We start from the raw sequence: 21625 nt of genomic DNA, 5'->3' as shown, positions 1-21625 counted from the left end.
GGGGACTTGGGCCCCTTCACCCGTGTGGGAGACTAGGATGGAATTCCTGGCATGACCAGACCTAGCTGTCAACACTGGAGGAGGAAACCAGCTAACACAAAATCCATCAGTCTCCATATCACTTCCTTTAAAAACAATGAATCTTTAAAAAAAAATCTTCAACTACATGCACCTGGCAAAAAAGCAAAGTAAATTATGCCTCAAACCTGCCCGCACCCCTCGGAAGGAGAAACTCTAATGGAATTAAGGAAAGCCTCAGTCAGTTGTTTCCTCTGTGCTACCTAGTTCTCATATTCCTCTCCTGCTAAATGTGAATCTAGGGTTTAAACAGCACTTTCGTTTCATGAACAGTGGCTACTACTTCCAGGCCAACTGCCTTGGGACCCCAGAAAATTTAGTATATTCCACTGACTTAAGGGATTTAAGAGAAAACAGTGGGCCCAGCAGCGTGGCCTAGTGGCTAAAGTCCTCGCCTTGAATGCACCAGGATCCCATATGGGCGCCGGTTCTAATCCCGGCAGCTCCACTTCCCATCCAGCTCCTTGCTTGTGGCCTGGGAAAGCAGTAGAGGACGGCCCGAAGCCTTGGGACCCTGCACTCGTGTGGAGACCCAAAGGAAGTTCCCGGCTCCTGGCTTTGGATCGGCACAGTAACAGCCGTTGCAGCCACTTGGGGAGTGAATCATCGAACAGAAGATCTTCCTCTCTGTCTATCCTCTTCTCTCTATACATCTGTCTTTCCAATAAAAATAAACAAATCTTTAAAAAAAGAAAAAAAAAAAGAAAACAGCTATGTGCTAATTCTTAGACCCTAACACTGCCACCACCACCCTGAGGGATAAAATGCTAACTAATCAAGGAGCAGGCATCTTAAACCTCAAATCTGTGACCTACATAATGCAAACTTTATATGGTTTCCCACAGAACATGAAGAATGTGCAAGTCAAGTAAACAGGTCACAACTGTGCATGTGATATCACATAAGGCAACTATACTGAAGTCCTACTTAGGTCTGAAACATTAATCTGGAAAACGGTGTGCTGGTCAGATGCAATAAGGCACCTCCATCACTTCATTCCACTAAGTTGACTGATGGTTCAATCTATACCAGACAGAAATTAGAAAAATATCTGAAGAAAATATCTAAAAAAAACTTCCATTTATCTGACACACCAAAGTCACCATTTTGTTTTATACATAAGTATTTCATTCCCCTATTTGTCTTTCATGGACAACCTGTTCTCGGCTACTGACAAAAGAGGCATTCTGACAAAATTTCCCTAATCAAATCCATGAAAGTCAGAACACTGAGGATCACTGCATTATCACGTCAAAGCCTTTCCCTGAAGGGCCTACTCAGAAGTATATTTAGTTGAAGTGAATAGAAGCATAAGCGGCATAAACGTCTTCTACTAACACGGGTCCATATGGAATGTAACACCTCAAAAAGTCAACAGGGGGAGTAGCAGCTAAACCAACAAACTGAAACAAATGAAGCATGCTAGCTATTGAAGCATGAAAAAAGTATCTAAATATATTACATATGTAAAATAATCCCACATACAACATAGAAACACCAAATTTTCTAATAATAAAAATAAGAGTTAGTTCTTCTCCAGACTTTGGAAGAAAAGGGAGTGTATTTTTTTCTGGCCATATCAGACTACTAATTTGGGTAAAATGTAGTCAGTGAATCCTACTAGGTTTTCCACTTGTACAATAATCTTGCTATGATTAAAAATGAGAGGAAAAAGTAACAGAAAATGTAAGCTTTGGTAAAACTCCCTGCAGTGAGATAAATATTTAGGACCTTAGCCTTAAACACAAGGAGAAAAGCTGCCATAAATTTTAAAACTTCCCAAACTACCAGATTATTTACTGCAAATATTGGCTTTGGTTAATTTTCCTTAATTGTTTTGGGAGACGCAATTGTTTTTGTAGGTGCAATCAAATAGCTGGCAGAGATATAATAAAACTGTCATATGGGAAATACATCATGTAATGGGATAAAAGGCTTTCAGCCTCCTGGATCAACAGTCACAGTGAATTTAAGGCAAAGAACTAAATTATAGAACATTTCTCCTATCTAAACAACACCTGCCTCCTGGACCAGTACTGTGACACAGCAAGGTAAGCCTCAGCATCCCCTGTGAGAGCCAGTTTAAGCGCTGGCTCCACTTCTCATCCAGCTCCCAGCTAAAATACCTGGGAAGGCAGTGGCATGAGCCCATTACCACGTGGGAGTCTAGGCTCCTGGCTGTGACCAATCATTACAGCCATTTAGAGTGAAGCAACAGAAGAAAGATAGCTTTCTTTCTCTGCAATTGGGCCTTTGAAACAAAATAAATCTTAAAAAAAAAAAAAAGAAGAAGAAGAAAAGAAAAACATTTTCTCCATATTGTTCTTCCCTTCAACCTAATCAGTGTTAGAGCTCATTCCTCTTATCTCCCTGGAATCTTGCTTTATTGATTAGTCTTTGGATCTTAGCAGCCTCTTCATATCCAACTAAATCATTCATTCATCTGTATTACTTCTACCTACCACCTCAACCTCAACTCTCTCCCTCCAGGGATCACTCTTCTTTCTTAGGACATCTGTCCACTTTGTTGTCAAGACAGAAGACCCAACATCATGACCTAGCCCCTCTCTCATCAGATTAAGGAGTCAGATCTGAGTCATCTGCTTAGCAGCACAGAATTCTAGCGGTGTTTCTTCTGTGCCATGTTGTAGCATAGTTACTAATGAAGAAACAATCAGGAATCTATCCATTACTCTAGGAATTGTTACAGACTCCATTGCCAAGACTATTGCTACATAGTAGCACCCATTAAACTCTTGCTTGACTAGTTTTAGACAAGAAAATATCTTGTAACTGCTTTCTTCTTGAAGAAGGTACAGCTTTTGTTACTGCTACAACTATTACTATACCCAGAGAAATTCTTCTGGGGAAACTGAAGCCCAATTACACAAAACAAGAGAACAGAGACACAAGGCTGCAAAAGGTCCCCATTCAGTCTCTCACTGGTTATTTTACTTGTTTAATTGACTGCCTTCATGCCTATGTCCTAACTCAAACCCATCCTGCAAAACAGTGTTAAAGTACTAACTTTACTCTGCATTGGTTTTTTTTAAAGATTTACTTATTTTTATTGAAAGATATTTACACAAAGAAGAAGAGAAAAGATCTCCCATCTGCTGGATCATTCTCCAAGTGGTCGCAATGGCTAGAGCCGAGTCTATCTAAAGCCAAGAGCCAGAGCCTCTTTCAGATTTCTCATATGCATGCAGAGTCCCAAGGCTTTGGGCCAACCTGGACTGCTTTCCCAGGTCACAAGCAGAGTGAAGCAGAAAGGACACAAACTAGCACCCATATAGGATCCCAGCACTTGAAGGAGGAGGATTAGCCAACTGAACCACTGCACCAGGCCACTCTACACTATTCTTAAGCATTCTATCTTCAACCTGATCAATTCCAGCAGACTGCTCATAGAATTTCTTAAAGCAACTAGAGTAAGATATTCCAGGATTCAAACAGGGATCCAAAAAAGCAAACATTCAAGATGGCTTTGAAAAATTCATGATAAAAAATAATAAATTATTTTCTGTTCTAAACAATGACATTTCCATTAAAATCGATGAATAAGCTAAAACTGGATTGTTCTTTTGGCATGACAAATGCAAACTGAAGTGATGTGCTGTTACAAGTTTACTATTGCCACAGGCACTTTTCAGTTGAAACCACAAGGTGACACCATAAGATGACACAGGCACATACATTAGATACTAGTTTAGGCAATACTGTCTTCTGCAGTCACATAAACAGCATTCCAACTGCTAGCAATCCTGCATTTCTTTATTGTACATCACCACCCTAGAACTGAAAAACATACAAGCAGCTCCCACATCTACAAGATGCACATCAGTCAACACACACTGCTACTTCACAAGGACACACCACAGCATTAGATAATTCAGTATTTTTAACCTTGCTTTCTCATGCAAAGCAACAATATGAACTAAATAGAACTTCATATCTAAACAAAAAAGCTACTTTAAGGAGCAGGTATCTCGCACATGAGTTAAACATCAATTGTAACAACCGCGTTCCAAACTGGAGTACCTAGATTTCTAGTTCTGCCCCCAAATCAGGCTTCCTGTCCATGTGACCCTGGAAGAGAACAGGGCATGGCTTAAGCAGTTGGGGTCCTGCTGCTCCTATAGGGAGAGCTGGACTGAGTTCCAGACTCCTGGCTTTGGACTGGCTCAAGACCCAGCTACTATGAGCATTTACGGAGTGAACCAGTAGATGGAATAACTGTCTTTATATCTTTCAAATAAAATAAAATTTTTCAAAAAAGGAACTAGAAAAACTAACCATTAAAAAAAAAACCGAGGGCCCGGCGCGGTGGCGCAACTGGTTAAAGGTCCTCGCCTTGCACGCCCGGGATCCCATATGGGCGCCGGTTCTATCCCGGCAGCCCCACTTCCCATCCAGCTCCCTGCCTGTGGCCTGGGAAAGCAGTTGAGGACAGCCCAAAGCTTTGGGAACCTGCACCCTGTAGGAGACCCGGAAGAGGCTCCTGGCTTCAGATCGGCATAGTATCGGCCCGTTGCGCTCACTTGGGGAGTGAATCATTGACGGAAGATCTTCTCCTCTCTCTCTCCTCTCTGTATATCCGCCTTTCCAATAAAAAAAAAAAATAATAAAAATAAATCTTAAAAAAAAAAAAAAACGAACACCAAGCCCAGCACAGCGGCCTACTGACTAAAGTCCTCACCTTGAACACACCAGGATCCCATATGGGTGCCAGTTCTAATCCTGTTTCCCATCCAGCTCCCTGCTTGTGGCAGGTTAAGCAGTCGAGGATGGCCCAAAGCTTTGAGACCCTGGACCCACGTGGAGACCTGGAGAAGTTTCTGGCTCCTGGCTCCTGGCTTCTGGCTTCGGATTGGATCAGCTCAGCACTGGCCATTGCAGTCACTTGGGGAGTGAATCATCGGAAGAAAGACCTTCCTCTCTGTCTCTCCTCTTCTCTGTGTATCTGACTTTGCAATAAAAATAAATCTTTATTAAAGAAAAAAAAACTTAGGAGTCATCTGAAAATAATTGATCAAAACAGGACACTTCCTGCTGTTTTTTCTAACCTAGATTCAAATACCAAGTGACACAATCAATACCAATCTTCCTTTAGAAAACACTACATTTGAAATAGGACTTCACAATTTAATACTTTATTAATAGTCTTTCATGTTATTTAAAATTGACAACAAAAGCTCTGTGGGGGGGGGAGGGGGATTTGGTACAGCTGTCAAGTCTCTGCCTGGGACATCCACATCCCATGATAAAGAGCCTAGGTTCAAGTCCCAGCTGCTTGGCAATGCACATATTCTGGGAGAACCAGGGACAGTTCTTAGCTTCAGACTGTCCCAGCCTCAGCTGTTGCATGTATTTGGACAATGAACCAGGAGATGAAAGATCACTCTTTCCCTCATAGATTTTTTTAACTCAAAAAACAGATGAAGGGAAGGTCTACAGATTGTATCCAATGCCTACTGTCCCACTGTAAGTCTTTAGTTCACAGATTTTCAAACAAAAGAAACTACAGTCATAAACCCAACCAAAAGAGCAAGAACCACACTTGGACAAAACTATACTGAGCTCCTGGATTCAGCAGGGTAACAATAAAGGGATAAAATTCTGTGGGGACTGAAAACAGAGCATGGGCCCGGCGCGGTGGCGCAGTGGTTAAGGTCCTCACCTTGCACGCCCGGGATCCCATATGGGCGCCGGTTCTAATCCTAGCAGCCCCGCTTCCTGGCTCTCGACCTTGGATCGGCGTAGCACCATCAGACAGAGGATCTTCCTCTCTGTCTCCCCTCCTCTCCGTACATCTGACTTTACAATACAAATAATAATTAAAAAATTTGACTGAAGCATGTATCCCACCTGCCTTCCACCATACCTGACCTTCCCAACCCTAACTAGAGGCCCACAGGAACATGGATCCTCAAAACTCTATAAACAATATTAAATAAATAAATATCTGTGGGGGGGCAGTAGACAGGGTCTAGGGACCCGTGCACGAATGTGGGGGTCCTGGGTAGACAGGCAGGGTCCAAGCTGGCATGGCATACCACCAGAGGACCAGGCTTGGGGATCTACACCCTCGTGGGCATGGGGGATGTGGATTATTCAGGGAAGCAGGTCTGGCAATGTGGGGGAGGGAGGACTGCTGAAGGAGAACGTGATAGGTGAGGAGTGACTTTTGGGGGACTTCTACCAATCAGGCTACTGCATCTGCAGGTAAACGAGGGGCTAAGACCGAGCAGTTTAAAGCAGGGAAACCAGAGGGCCTTTTGGGGCTAAACCAACACACCCACCCATGGGAGAGACCTAAGATGGGATTGTTGGAATCAACCACACGACAGCCACGGATGGGGGGCCTGCCGGGTAGGGCTCAATCACAGCACCCATCAGAGAGTGCTGGTGCAGCATGTGGACCTGTTAGGCTAGGCTGTGACACTAACTAGTTCACAAGAGAACTGGGTCTGGGAGTCAGTTCTTTGGGGAATCATGGACTCTGCCTTGTGGGACTGCCATGCCAGCTGGTTTGCTCAAGGGCTGGGGGTGGTGACAGGCTAAGCTAGGCATGACGATGGAACTACCAACACTCACAGGTACTGGGGCTAGAAATAGGCCAGGTTGTAGCACCTGCAGGCACACCCAAGAGTTGGGTGTGGGGTAGGCCAGGCCGCAGCATCAACAAGCACACACAAAGGCTGAGACTGGGGGAGTAGACTGTGCCAGGTAAGGGTGCACCCACTGGCATGCATGAGTTCTGGATGTGGGAGTGGGGCTTGTGGAGGAACTGAGGAATTTCCCAGATGGGCCATCACTGCTGCTGGTGAGCATGTGATTCAGGCCTAGGTGTTTCAGGCCCAGGTGATTCAGGCTAGCCAGGGCTTCTTTACTTGTCAGCAGATGTGTGGGTTGGCTTGGAAGTGGGTTGGCATGTGCGGGAGGCAGAATGGGGTACAGGCCATGCCGGGTCTGGCTAGGTTATTACCCCTACTGGTTTTCATAAAAGCAGGGGGGCAGGATGGCAGGGCAGGCTGCAGCATCTATTAGTGAGAATTGGGAATGGGGAGCGGGCCGGACCAGGCTGCAGCATCTGACGGCAAAGGCCAAGCTGGGTGATGGGTTATGCCAGGCTGGGTCAAGGCAACCACTGGCATACACTAATCTGTGGCTGGGAGTGGGCCTGGTCAGGAAGCTAAGGGGATTCCCTGGCTGGGCTGCAGTTCCCACTGGTGAGCACAAGAGCCTGAATGGGGGCAGCAAACTGGGCTGGACATGGTTGCAAGTCTATCTCAGCATGGGTATGGACTGGGTCTGGGAGGTGCCAGACTGAGCTAGGCTCCAGCACCTACTGGTGCACTCAAGAGCCAGGTTCAGTGTAGGACAGAGCAGGCGAGGTCTCCACACCGGCTGAACCATGCGAGACCGGGGGTTTGGGAGGTGGACCAGACATGCCCGGATTGAAGTACCCAAGAGTATGAACAGGTATAGATAGATGTAGGCTGGTCAGGTAAGGTGACTGTACTTGCCAGGACAGGATAGGCTAAATCAGGCTGGGCTAAGGACCCACTGGTATGTGTAAGATATGCCACTGGGAGGTGACCTGACAGCACAGAGTGACAAACTCCTGCTAGTGAGCACAAAAACCAAGACTGGGAACAGCCAAACCAAACCAGGTGACAGTACCTGCCAGCATTCATGAGGACCCATGAGCAGATGTGAGAACCAGGATGGGGTGCAAGACAGGACAGGTTGAGCCACAACACTAGCCAGTCCATATCAGGGCCAGGACTGGGGGGCTGGCTGGGCTGGGTTGGGTTAAGTGGCAGCACCCACCAGCATGAGCTGGAAATGGGGGTAGACCAGACCGAGCCAAGCTGCAGCACTTGCTGGTGAATGCCAAGGTGAGGCAAGCCACGCCAGTCTGGGCTACAACACTAACCAGCGTACTTAAGACCCAGGATGTGAGCTGGTGGGTAGAGAAGGACCAGTAGAGTAGTAGAGTAGCTGTGGGCATTCCCCTACTGGGCCACTGCTCCCACTGGTGAACATGAAACATGGGAACGGGGGCAAACCAAGCTGTGCAGGACTACAAAGCCTGCTGGCCTGTATGTGAGCTGGTTAGAGGGAGAACCAGGCTGGACTAAGCAACGTATTCACTGGGACATGCATGAACCAGAGTTAAGCGTACGCTAGCTGGGCTTTTCCACAGCATCAGCTAGCAGATGTTGGGACTTGGGGGTAAGTGATGTTAGGCTAAACCACAGAACCACCTGGAAAGTACAAGATCCAGGGCTGGGAGTAGGCCTAGTAAGGAACTATGGGCACCCCTCTGATGGGCTGCAGCTTCCCCTGGTAATAAGCATGAGAACCAGGGCTGAGGGCAGGACTGGCTGTACAGGCAGTACCACCCCCAGCATGAGTAGGGGCTGAATAGTTGGGTCAGCTGGGCTGAGCTAGGATTCAATGACCATTGATATGTAAAGGGGCCAAACAGGATGTGTGACAGACTGGACCAGTCTGCTGAAATACTCGCATGCACAGGAACCAGGGCTGGGGGCAGGCCTGGTGGGAGTTATTGGAGGTTGATTTTGATTAGGCTGCACATCCCACGGGTGTACAAGAGGGCCAAGTGTATAGTGGGCAGGATTAGGCTAGGCCGCAACATTCCTTGGTTTATGTGTAAGATGGGGCTGCAGACAGAACTGCCCAGGTGACTGCAACCACCAGTGTGTGTGTGTAGGCTAATGTGGGTGACGCACTGAGCTGAAACCTGCACTGGATGACACACAGAGGAGTCACTGCAGGAGGTTCCTGGCTCCTGGCTTCAGATAGGCACAGCACTGGCCACTGCGGTGACTTGGGGAGTGAATCATCAGACAGAAGATATTTCTCTCTCTCTCCTCCTCTCTCTATATAAAACTTACTCTACAATAAAAAAAAAAATGAATCTTAAAAAAAAGGGCCCAGCATCATGGCCTAGCATCTAAAGTTTTGCCTTGAACACGCCAGGATCCCATATGGGCACCGGCTCTAATCCAGGCAGCTCCACTTTCTATCCAGCTCCCTGCTTGTGGCCTGGGAAAGCAGTCGAGGATGGCCCAAAGCTTTGGGACCCTGCACCCATGTGGGAGACCCGGAAAGAAGTTCCTGGCTCCTGGCTTTACATCGGCACAGCTCCAGCCGTTGCGGTCACTTGGGGAGTAAATCATCAGAGGGAATAACTTCCTCTGTCTCTCCTCCTCTATGTATATCTGACTTCGCAATACAAATAAATCAATCTTAAAAAAAAAAAAAGAAAGAAGCTGACAAGCTATGAAAAGATATGAAGGAAACTTAAACGTGTGTTCCTAGAGTGCGTGCTGAGGCAGAACACGTAAATGTGACAGCTGCCACACAAGCATCCCACAACGGCTCCAATTCCCAGACAGCTCCCTGCTAACGGCCTGGGAAAAGCAGTGGAAGATGGCCCGCAGAGCTGAGCCCTTGCCACCCTCCTGGGGAGACCGAGACGGAGCTCCTGCTCTGGCCCACTCAGCCCTGGCCATCATGGATACTTGCAGAGCAAACAGCAAATGGAATGTAGATATTCCCCCCCCTTCCTCCTTCAACATTTTCTTTTAACAATTTATTTGCATTTATTAGAAAGGCAGATTTACAGAAGAGAAACAGAAAGGCCATCCATCCACCGGTTCACTCCACAAAGCGGGTCACAATGGTCAGAGCAGAGCCAATCCAAAGCCAGGAGCTTCTATATACTGGGTGTGCCATGCAGCAGGGTACCAAGGCTTTGGGCCATCCTCCGCTGCTTTCCCAGGCCAAAAGCAGGGAGCTCCATGGGAAATGGAGCAAACCAGACATGAATAGATACATGCGACGTTGGCACTTACAGGTAAAGGATTAGTCAGTTGAGCTATCATGGTGGCCCCTCCTCACTTTTCCAAGCCTAAGTTTCAAATAAACAAACCTTGTTTTTAAATGTGCATGGGCCCAGTGTGGTAGCCTAGTGGCTAAAGTCCTCGCCTTGCACACACCAGTGTCCCATATAAGCACTGGTTTGTGTCCCATTCCAGCTCCCTGCTTACGGCCTGTGAAAGCATCTGGGGACAGCCCAAAGCCTTGGGACCCTGCACCCACATTGGAGACCCAGAAGAGGCTCTGACTATAGATCAGCTCAGCTCCGGCCATTGCAACTACCTGGGGAGTGAATCAGCAGACGAAGGTCTCTCTTTTACTCTCTGTATATCAGACTTTCCAATAAAAATTGAAATGTGCACGAGTAAGTGAACGAAACCAATCCTAGAAAAGCTATGCTTTATGTATTTCAAAGTATATGAAATTTAGGAGAAAGCAAGACTACAGAAATGAAGCTGCTGGTTGCCAGCAGCTGGAGGGAGGGAGGGATGAAGAGACAGGAATCTCGGGCCAGTGACATGACTGCATGACACTGTGGCGGTGCACACATGCCACTACATCATCACAGATCTGTCCAAATACCTGAATGTACACCAAACAGCAAACCCTGAAAGAAATCTTGTGGTACAATTTTAGCAAATTTGCTGCTCTTGTTGGGGGACACAGCTCTTTGCCCATAGCCTAGGAAGGCAGCACAATGTCTCGAGTCCTTGGGCCCCTGGCTTCGCACCAGCTCAGTCCCAGCCCTTGCAGTCAACTGAGAAGTAAACCAGCATATGGAAGTGTGATCAACCCATTGATCTCTCTCTAACTCCGCTTTTCAAATAAATAAACATTAAACAATAACTTTTAAATGATGTTTTACTGCAAATCTGTAAGTTCTCTAAAAAGCTGTAATTTTGAAACACTACAGGATAAATGGGCCTACCCATGCTAACAATTATCTCTAAACAATCCTATTTAGGTTTTCAGAACATTTTAATTATTTTTATTAATAATTGCTCATAGCTAACCTGAAATGCACAATCCTCACTGCTAAGAAAAGAATATGTAGGTCAATGACCAAGATATATTTAGACAGATATATTTAGCACTTTCTGAATTTCCAACCTGCATCTTAGCTTAAGACTAGATCATACGACACAAGCAGCCTCCTTGAACCAAACGTGAAAGTTATGAACATCAGGATCTTTACAAAAAAATCAGCTAGGACCCAGTGCGATGGCTCAGTGGCTAAATCCTCACCTTATATGTACTAGGATCCCACGTGCACACTGGCTCCTGTTTTGACTGCTCTGCTCTCCCTTCCAGCTCCCTGCCTGTGGCCTGGGAAAACAGAGAATGCTCCAATGCCTTGAGACCCTGCACCCACGTGGGAGAACTGGAGGAGGCTCTGGGCTCCTTTGAAAAGACTCAGCTCCAGCCATTGTGGCCAGCTGGGGAATGAACCAGCAGATGGAAGATCTTTCTGCCTCTCCTTCTCTCTGTGAATCTGACTTTCCAACAAAAATGAATGAATCTTTGAGGGGGGAAAAAAAGATTAATTTCCTTGAAAGGCAGCAGGGGGAAAGGACAGGGGGATGCTAGAGAGAGATTTATGCCTCGATTCATTCCCCAGATGGCCAGACTGTTGGTTTTTTTGTGGTCTGCAATCCTACTGCCAAGAAAGCATACCACTAGCTCTTTCTGAGACTGATGGCTTCTTCCAGTAATTCTAGCCTCACCCTGAAAACGCAGGAAATCCAAGGTGAGGGCACCCCTCTTGACTTGGTCCCCGATTCCCAGACTGCATCTCCACACTAAGACAAAGGTAAGGAGTCTCTGGTCAGCTTCCTAAAGGCACTCATCCCATCCACACATGCACAGCCCTCGGGACTCAGGCGTTATTTCTGCTATCAACTTGAGGGTTAGGATTCACAACTGTGGGAAGTTGCAAACCTGCAGACTGTATCAGAGAACTTCCCCAAGCTTATATGAAACATTTATTCTCACTCACATTTCATTATTCTCTTTAAGCGCCTTAAAATTACCTTGTGCGGCTAATGTGATGACAAAGTGAGCTGAGCTGCACCTGTAACACCAGCATCCCACATCAGAGTTCCAGCATCCTGGCGGCTCCACTTACCATCCAGCTCCCTGCTAACGCCCAGGAAAAACAGCAAATGACAACCCAAGTGCCTGGACACCTGCCACCCATGAATGGCTTACCAAAAGAAGCTTCTGGTTGCTGACTTTGGTGTATTATAGCCCCAGCAGTTTCAACCATTTGGTGAATGAACCACTGCACTGAAGATCTCGAGTTCTCTCTCTGCTACCTCTGCCTTTCAAATAAATATGTAACTCTTTAACAAAACTTAAAAACACATATTATTTTGTAGGAACTAAAAAAGCCACAAGCCTACTAACAAAAAATAAAGGCAAACTCCAAGATAACAGAAGCCTCTGTCCCTAAGACAGTTACATAAAACAGATTATAATTTGTATCTACCGCTAACTTCACTTTTTTTAAAGGAGTATCAAGATTTAAATAAAATCCTTACAAAATCAATTATGGATCTTTAAAGTCACTCCCCGTGCAGGTATTCGGCAAATTGGCTAACACGGTTCTTGGCATGCCTGCAACCCACATCCAAGTGCCTGACTGACCCAGCTTCCTCCTGAAGCACACTCCGGAGGCCACAGGAATGGCTAAAAATTATATGGGTCCCTGCCACGCACGCAAGAGATGCGCAATGAGTACCCTGCTCCCTTGGCTTGGGTTTGGCCCAGCTCTGCCACTGTAGGCAAGTGGGAAGTAAACCAGTTCATGGAAGATCTTTGTCTCTCTCTTTCCAATTAAGTGAAAACCATTCAAAATAGAGTGGGTGCTTGGAGCTGCGGTTACCGTGCAACTGCTGCATATCAGAGTGGCAGATTTTGCATCCTAGTCCTGTCCCCTACTCCAGCTTCCTCTCATGAGCACTTTGTGGGGCAGCAGGTGATGGCTCAAACACCTGAGTCCTTGCTACTCACACAGGCGGTCCAGACTGAGCACTCAGTTCCTGTCTGCGGCCTAACCCTGCCTTGGCTGTGTGGGCACTTGGGAAGTAAACCGGCAAGTCAAACATCTCTCTCTGCCTTCCTAAGAAAATAACGAAAGAAAAAAATTTAAGTAACAAAAAATTTTAAAAAACAAAACTTCTCTCAGTTCTTTGCCAAATCCACACCTTAATGTTTATCTGTCAGGTTGTTCTGAATTTTTACTAGGCTTTATTTTTTAAATATAAAAAACAGAAGACATACAGAATAGAAATGAAGACACAAATTGCAACACATAAAAAGAAAATTGGAAGGGAGGAGGACTTTCCAACAGCACTGAAAGTCCACTTCCTGCTGGCTTGGGCAACTGTCATCAAAAGACTTAAGTCAGTTCACAGCGCACAGCAGCTGGTAATCAGAATGGAGTACTGTGAAAACTCAATCATAAGAGAATCACACAGGAAAATTAACGCCCAGCAATTATTAACCGATTTTTCTGATGCTGGCACACTGCAGTGCAAGGGTGATTTTTAAAGCAAACACACATACAAAGCAGCAATTGAGAAAATTCTAGTTCCAAAAGATGCAGAGAATAAACAACACATTATGAAAAAAGCAATTAGCTGTTTGTATAAACATTTTTAGTCCCTCCCTCAGTCCCATTACACTACTCTCTCCCATGAAAACAGTGACTATAGTAATCACTTCAATTCACTTGCAGTTCCTAACACACAACACTCAATATTTATTGAACCGATGAACTGAATCTATTTTTAAAATCACCAAGACCAATCATGAAATAACTCACTTGCTTCAAAGTATTAACCCTTTTTATCATATATTCCACTCCATTACACTGAAATCAGCATGATTTCCCAGAGTAAAATACCTTTCCACATAAAACTAAAACAGACTGACCTAACTAGTAAGAACCTAGTGAAGCTGCTACCTTACTATTAGCCTGGCATAAACAGTGACTGTGCATTGAACAAATATGCAAACTATGAAGCTATCTCTTAACTCAATTTAAGGTAAAAGCAATATCAGTGGCATATGCTCGGCTCTAGGGAGATTTCATTGTATCTGTAACAGTGATATGCCTGAATCCTGAAACTTTCAGGAATCCTGAAACTTTTTTCTATTAGACAAAAATCTTTATTCTAATAGAAACACTACTAAACTTAAGATAGAAGCAGTCCCAAAGCTTATCTTAAGTCCCAACATCTCAAAACAAATTTTGTTTTCAGAGGATTTTTCTTTTGTGATATTCTGAACATCCTTTTTACGTAAGATGTTTGTTTTTATTTGAAACGCAGAGTTACAGAGAAGGGAGGAGGGACAGACACCTTTCTCCCGATGACCCCCATAGCCTCAACAGCAGCGCAGAGCTAGGTCAGCCCAAAGCCAGCAGACTGGAGCTTCCCACTGGCCTTTTACAATGGTTCAGGGGCCAACAGCTTGGGCCATCTTCCACCAATTTCTCAGGCACATTAGCAGGCAGTTGGATTGAAAGTGGAGCAGCTGGGACTCAAACTGGCATCCATATGGGATAGTGGCACCACCAACTGAGGCTTAGTGGGCATCCACATGGGATGCTGACTGAGGCTTAACCTACTATGCCACAGGCATCAGCACTAGGACTTCTTTAAATTATTGGCAAGATGGGGGTTCGTTTCTTTTCTGAGAAGTTGTTGCGTGAACAGTGCAAGAACCAAAGATTAGGACTGAAATAAAAACACAGCAATCCATTCTTTTCATCAACTCTCGGGGAACAGGGCCTGCGGAAGTGACGGCAACACTGCGGACGTTTAAAGGACTGATGAAAAGCATTCCGACCAAGGAATGTGAATGGCTAATTAATGACGCTGGGGAACATCACTAACACCTGCTGACTCAGCTCACCAGACCCAAATACTGTCTCCTGATTCACAAAATCATCCGGCAGATATCTCTCCACACACAGAAGAAAAACCAAGAAACCAAGGAATCGGAGGAACAAGTTTTCCACCACCACAGGAATGTAACTGTCACTTCCGGTCTAGAACGACTCTTCCCTATCTCTAACAGTTTGCAGGCGCAAACAGACTGACGTCGGAGTTTGCAGATTACAAAATAATGCCTAGATCTTGTTTGGTTCTTGACAAGAACAAACGTAAAACACATTCAAGGTAACGGAGAAATCTGACCCCTATCTCGCTACATTGCCATTTCCTGGTGTGACAGTTTGACTTCAAGAGTGAAGCTGACTGAAACACTGAGTATTAAAGGGTTACAGCACAGAGAAGGAATGCTGGAACGAACGCATCTGAACAGATCTGTCCATGATGTGCTGGATGGTCTATTAAAAACTGAAGTATAAACTGTGAGACTGAAAGCAAGAGGAGAGAGCCCCTTGCCAGCCAACCTTTCCTCCTCTGATATAACCTCTATAAATAGAACAAGAGTGATTAAGGCTGCTCACATCACTCCATACGGCAGATACTACCACTTCTGCCATGTCTCTGGCCCAACTCCAGGGCTGTGAGTAAATGAAGTCCAAGTAAAAAAGCAAAGGAAGTTACCGAATGCAAGAAATGCTTCGCTGCAAAGCAGAGCTCCTGTGGAGTCCTCAAGCGCATCATCCCAGCAGATCAAGAATCACTCGAAACACAGCTGCGGAGTTTCCTCCACGAGTTCCCTAGGAGACAGACTCCACACAGATCCCCATAGAGACCAACCTGCGGTCCTCAAGACAAACGTGACAGCTCTACCCTGTCCGCACACCCTCAGGCTGACCACAAACCCCCAGTGGAATGGGCAAGACAGGAAGGCGAGATGGGAAACCCCTGATAAGCTGCACACTTTACATATGTTTCTACCTTAAGCTAAAACTTGAATAGAGAGAACGCTACTTAAAATCTAACAAAATGTGCTTTTCAAATAAAAAAATAAACTTTTTTTTTAAAACCTAACCAAATGAAGTTATTGTTCTTACTACTGAAAACTGCTGTTTTCTTTTAAGGTTCTAGAGTTCACACTGCACTTCCCCATTCCCAGCAACATCTCGCTCATATCACTTTCTAAAACCAGACAGCTCAGTTTAAAAAGAAAGTTCTATCAAGCCCAATCCCTTTTATCAGTGTCTTGTTTCTCTAATGCTAGTCATGCTAAGAAAAACAATTTTGATATTACTTGAGCACAATCTTAGTTGACATACATTCTTAGGAATAACTGTTGTAACTTTACCAGATTGCATTTCATTGCTCTTTGAACACTAATCAGAATTTACTAATACGCAAGCTTGAATTCCAGACCAGTGAGGGAAAGTATTTGCCAAAAAAAAAAAAAAATCAATTTTTCAGTAATTTAGGCTCAGTAGCCTATTTGAGCTATTTTCTAATACTTGATCTAACAATCACTGCTTAAAGCGAAGGGCTTATGGCTTCTCGGCTCAGCGAAAGGCTCCACACCACAGCTGTCTGATGATGCACTACTTTGCTCCCCTGCTGCCTACTTTCTCTCTTCCACATTTTAAAGTGAAAAACTCAGAAACCATCTTGCCCCCAGGCTGAGTTCCTCCAGCAGAGGGGGGCTCCTCACTCTGCACCCATCCCCCCGCAGAGTGCTCAGCCAGCGGACTTCTATTCAGCCAGGTTTACCCCGCACACACACAAAAACGAAGGTCTACTGATACACTTGCACTTTTGATTCATCTTCACCTAACACGGAAAGCTCATACAGCTAAATTTTTAAATTAAAAGTCTTGTTAACAATCTAGAGATTTATGTCACCTTCTCAAGAGCAGAGAGGAAGAAGGCTCCTGATTCTGAATAAAGGTGTGAGAGAACAGACACAAAGCAAGCACTACACATCACAGCCACAGGTCCTGGGCAGTCACACCCAGCACACTGTCAGCTCCAAGTCCCACTGCCGCTGGGTGGAATTTACAGCAATTTCCTCAGCCAGCAGTTGAGGAATACAGAGGAGAAAAGAAGCAGGACTCTCCACCTTTCTCCTCCACGGGCTGCCGGCTGAGTGTGACCAAACATCAATCCTACCCCTGCTGAGACAGGCTGCCCCACAGAGCAGTAAACACTGCTTCTCTCCCTTGAACTCCGACTAAGGCACCTTCAGAACCCGGCCCTGCCGCAGCAACCTGCAAACTCAGGCACCGGCCCCGAGCCAGCCCAGAGCCAGACACTGAAGGCTGCCAAGGCTGCTCCCCAGCCTGCACTGCGCCCGGAGGGAGCCCTCTCAAACCTCAGGTTCACATTCTTTAACTCCCTGAGCAACTTGACCTTCTTAGTCTCATTCCTTCAGTGCCTGCAACTAGAGACCCGCCGGCCCAAAGAGAGCAATCAATAAGTTAGTGTGGGGAGAATCCAGAGGTTTCACATGAATATTTGGTCTTCCACACTTTCTCAACAGCTCTTCTCTTAGCCTAACGCTTTTCACCCATGTTAGAATGACTATCTGATTTTCCCTACATATTACAACTATCCAAAAAAAATTTTCAATTGTTCCCAAACTCTTTCCTAAATCAGCATGCCTTAAAGACACACACACACACGGTAGCTCTGTAACTGGTGACATCTTTTCTCACGTACTGTCACTCAGGTCTGCTGCACTCATGTGCAGGGAAACAAGGAAGCCCAAGATGATTTACCGAAGCAACTGAACATTTAGGTTCGGGTATGAACATACACCACTGCCAAACTTGACCAAGAGGAAACACGCTGACTGCCTGTAGCCTCCACCAAGCCTCTTGGCCTATCAGAACAGAATCTGAAGATAGCAGAGCCCAGGAAACAATGAATGAGCGGCCACACACCCGCAGGAAGTTACCAGTCCTAAAGAGACTCAAAGTATCAATGACCACTGCAACAGTAAGATTACCTACAAAGGACACACACTGCGCCTCCAGGGCTAACAGAGCCGCACTCATTCAGAACCTCGAGCCGAGTTTATTTTTAATTCAGGGATCTTGCATTAATTACGGAAGCTACAAAGCAGAGTATTAGGAGAGTCACCGTCACACGGAGCATGAAAGGCTCCTGTAACAACCACACGGCAAGCTTCTGCCGAGGCAAACACTGCGGCGAGCAGCCAGCTCCCATCCAGTCAGCCTTTCTCTCTGAGGTTACAGAGAAAGAAAAAAAAAAAAACACCAAGAAATCGGATTCACCCAGTGTATCTGGTCCCTTAGTTTAACATTCCTCCCTGCCTTTCTTCTTGAAGTTCTTCCCTCCCTTTGAGGCTCTATACATCTACTTCAAAATTTACATCTGCAGCACGTTAACATTTTAAGATGAGGCTCGAAGATTTCCGATGTCAGTATCAACAGTGATGCCAACCGCCAACCCGTGCCCAGGGAGACCACCGGGTAACCGCCTAAAGCAGAACTTAGTCAAGAGGCCCAAGCTAGCAAAGCAGCATCACTGGGATTTCTCTCCTGCTGGCGGCAAGGAGTCAGAAAGCAAAAGCTCAGCCAGGAAGAAACGGGGGAAGGGAGGAAGGGAAAAAAAAAAAAAAAGCACATCTAAGCATAAACTGCTCAAAGCGGCGAGAGATCTAGGACTTGCCTTCAACCTGGGCGCATCTATTTTAGGACAGGGGACTGGACCGTTCAAAAGTGAGAAACGACGCGCGGTTCCAGCGGAGGCTGCAGCAGAAATAGCACAACACACCGCGACCCGCGCCGTGCGGGGGGCTGAGGCCGACCGGGGGAGACGGGCAGCCTCGGGGGGCGCGCGGGTGACAGCCCCGCCGGCGCGGACCTCGGCCAGCTCGCCCCCAGCCCCCCGGAAGGCCAGGCCTCTGCTCCCCGCGGCCGCGCAGCTGGCAGCGACCACCCCGCGGGCCCCCGGGCCTCCTCCCCGCGCCCCCCGAGCTCCGGCCGTGGAGGACCCCGCCAGGGCCGCGCGCTGGGAGCGGGGGGTGCTGCCGAGCCCGGGCCGTCGGAGCTGCCCCGGGGACCCCGAACGGCCAGGCCGCACGGCCCAGCGCCCTGCCCGCCTCACCTGCGCTCCGGGCCGCCGCCTCCTCCTCCCCGTCGGGGCACACGGCGACGACCCTCCGGCCGGGAGCCTGTCCCTCTCCACCCCAGCCCCGGCCGCGGTCACTCGGGACGAGACGGCCACCGCCGCCTGCTCCTCCTCGGCGGCACGAGCCCCCGGCAGCGAGCGGAGGGGGGTCGCGGCCAGGAGGCCCCGCCGCGGACACAGGGAAGCCCGCCGCCTCCGCAGCCGCCAAGTCCCTTCAGTCGTCCGCGCCGCCCCAAGAAAATGTCACCAGAGGCCGTTCCGCTGCGCTCCTCACTTCCGCCCGGAACCACAGAGCCCGCGCCGGCCGGCTAGAGCGGCCGCTGCGGCGACGGCCCCCGGGGAGCGGAGGCCGGGGTCGCGGGGAGCCGGACAGCGCCCTCTGGCGGCAGCGGCCGCACGCTCCTCCCGCTGCGGGGCGGCCGGACGCGCTGGCACCGGCTTCCCGGGCTGCTTTCCCGCGCTCCCTCCTTCGGTTCCGGCAACTCCCTTCCAGAAAATGCCTCCCCTGTCGATGGGAAAACCGGTCAGTACAAACCCCGGACAATGCCGCAAGAGAAAGGCGGCGTTCCCTGGACCCCGTGCTGCTCAGCACTCACCCCTCGGCCGGTGCTTTTTCGCAGGAAGCCCAGGACGGCTGAAGAGCAGTCAGTGCAGCCGGGAGCCCGCCCGCTCCTCTCCCGACTTTCTGGGGAACGCCCGCAGCTAGGCGCCGGGTTCCGCGGCTGTGCTCTTCCCGTGCAGTGGCACCAACATCCTGTGCAAGTTTCTGCATCGAGAAGCGCGCGCCTCGCAGCTGGAGCGCCACCTGCTGGTGAGACGGGGCCGCGCCCCGCGCCTGCGCGCGCTCGGGGCGCCCCACTTTCCACCTCTGCAGAGTCACCGCTGGGTCCCCGCGGCGCGCCCCGTCCCCGGGAGCTCCCGAGGCCCACCAGGTGGGGAAGCCTGCTGGATGTGGCGGAGTGGGGCAGAGGAAGGGGCGCGGGACACCTGGGGAGAGAAGGTAGACAGGGAGTGGAGAGGCCAGGCTGAGGACGCGCTGCACACCCCAAGACCTGACCAAGGCCCGCGCTGCCTAGAAGCAGTGCACGGTTGTGAGAGGGGAGATAAAAGAACAACAGCAAAACATGTGAAATGTCTTTACCTTGCAAGAGACCCAAGTGATCCACACCCCAAATGCTGCCCACGTGCAGGAGCTGGAACTCGCTCTCAGCATCCCACCTGCGCCCAAATACTTGACCCGGCAGCGCCTGCTGCCCCCACCCCCACCCCGCCTCACCGCCCCGGGTGTGCCTTAGCGGGGCGACTGGATGGGAAGTGCAGAAGCCAGGTCGCTGGGATATGGGAGTGGGCTGTCCCAGGGAGTATCTCCCTTGCTGTGCCAACCACCCACCTGGATTTCTTTATTGTAGCCTCCTAACAGTCCTCATTTATAGAGGTGGAAAGTGAGGCAGAGTCACCCGAGCAAGCCTGGGATCCTAAATTTCTTCTTACACGGCCAGCCCAACTTTGCATTCTGCACCACAGCCACCAACTGCCTCTTGAAGACTGGAGGAAAACACAGCAGGACTTTACACCAGGTAAACAGTAAAAGAAAAAAAAAAGCTATTTACAGAGTAAGAGGGAGGGGAGGCAAGCACACAGAAAGAAATACATGTTCCGTTCACTGGCATTCATTCCCCAAATGGCCACTGAACTAAACTGAAGCCAGGAGCCAGGAGCCTCATTCAGCTCTCCTTCGTGGGTACAGGAACCTCTACTAGTTGCCCAAGTGCATTACCAGGGAGCTGGATCAGAAGTGGACCGGCTGGAATTTGAACTGGTACCCATATGGGATGTTGGCGTCACAGGCAGAGGATTAGCTTGCTGCACCACTGCACAGCTGCAGAATTCCCTTTAGAAAGATTTCTGGATGCTGTCATCCCAGAAATACCCAAGCAGGACCTTAACTGTGGAGGTAGCATCTTGGCTCCCCGCTCTTAATCCAGAGGGTCAGTCCCTAGAGAGAAGAGACTGCATGGGAGACTAGGGCACTCAGCATCCTGATTGCCAATATCCCTTTTCCCATCCTTTATCCATGATCACAGGGAACCCCTGTTTGCTGTGCCCACAGCACCCACGGGATTGTCCCCTAGGGTGGCCTCTGTGCCTCCAAGCCTCAACCCTGCAGGTTCCCGAAAAGCTAGCTGCTCTGTAAAAGTGACTCGGCCCGCCTGCACCGGCCTGGCCTCCCACCACCATCAGGCGCACTCTGCTCAGAGACCACCTCCTTGGCCTGTGGGTTGCCTCTCCATCAGATCAGGATGGAGCTGCCGAAGCCCCAGGCCCCAGGCGAAGCGGCCCACATCACTGCAGCACCCCTCCTTGGCGTCTGAAGCCTCTCCTGCAGTGGGGCTGTACGAGGCGGCCTGAGCAGAGGAGCATGTAGCTGGCCTGTCCCCGGCTGTAATCTGTTCTCTCCCTCCCGACCAAGCAGGTTACCTCTCCCAGTTGCAGGCAATAACCACCACTCTGGATGAGGGAAGTAAGGAAAGCGGGGGAAGGACCCTCATCTCTGGGCCGTGGCTGCCCCTCGCCAGCATGAGCAGCTTGCA

The 21625-nt window shown here is 48.3% G+C and overlaps 1 protein-coding gene across 3 annotated transcripts in view; it reads right to left on the bottom strand.

Moving 5' to 3' along the window:
- CUNH18orf25 (chromosome unknown C18orf25 homolog) overlaps positions 1–19773 on the bottom strand; it is a 69594-nt gene extending 49821 nt beyond the window's left edge. The window contains exon 1 of one of the 3 annotated variants that reach the window (XM_040984972.1): positions 19631–19773. The gene's annotated coding sequence lies outside the window, so the exon portion shown is untranslated. Of the gene's footprint in view, positions 1–19010; positions 19340–19630 lie in introns of those variants that run through there. The other 2 variants (XM_040984971.1, XM_040984973.1) reach the window with 2 other exon arrangements.
- Between the last annotated feature and the right edge of the window lie 1852 nt (positions 19774–21625).

This window comes from Ochotona curzoniae, unplaced genomic scaffold (genome assembly GCF_017591425.1).
Source record: "Ochotona curzoniae isolate NIBS_2020 unplaced genomic scaffold, NIBS_Ocur_1.0 contig_43, whole genome shotgun sequence".
In the NCBI taxonomy this organism is placed as follows: Eukaryota; Metazoa; Chordata; class Mammalia; order Lagomorpha; family Ochotonidae; genus Ochotona; species Ochotona curzoniae.
The sequence above is the reverse complement of the archived record's forward strand: the minus strand, read 5'-3'. Positions and strand labels throughout refer to the sequence as shown.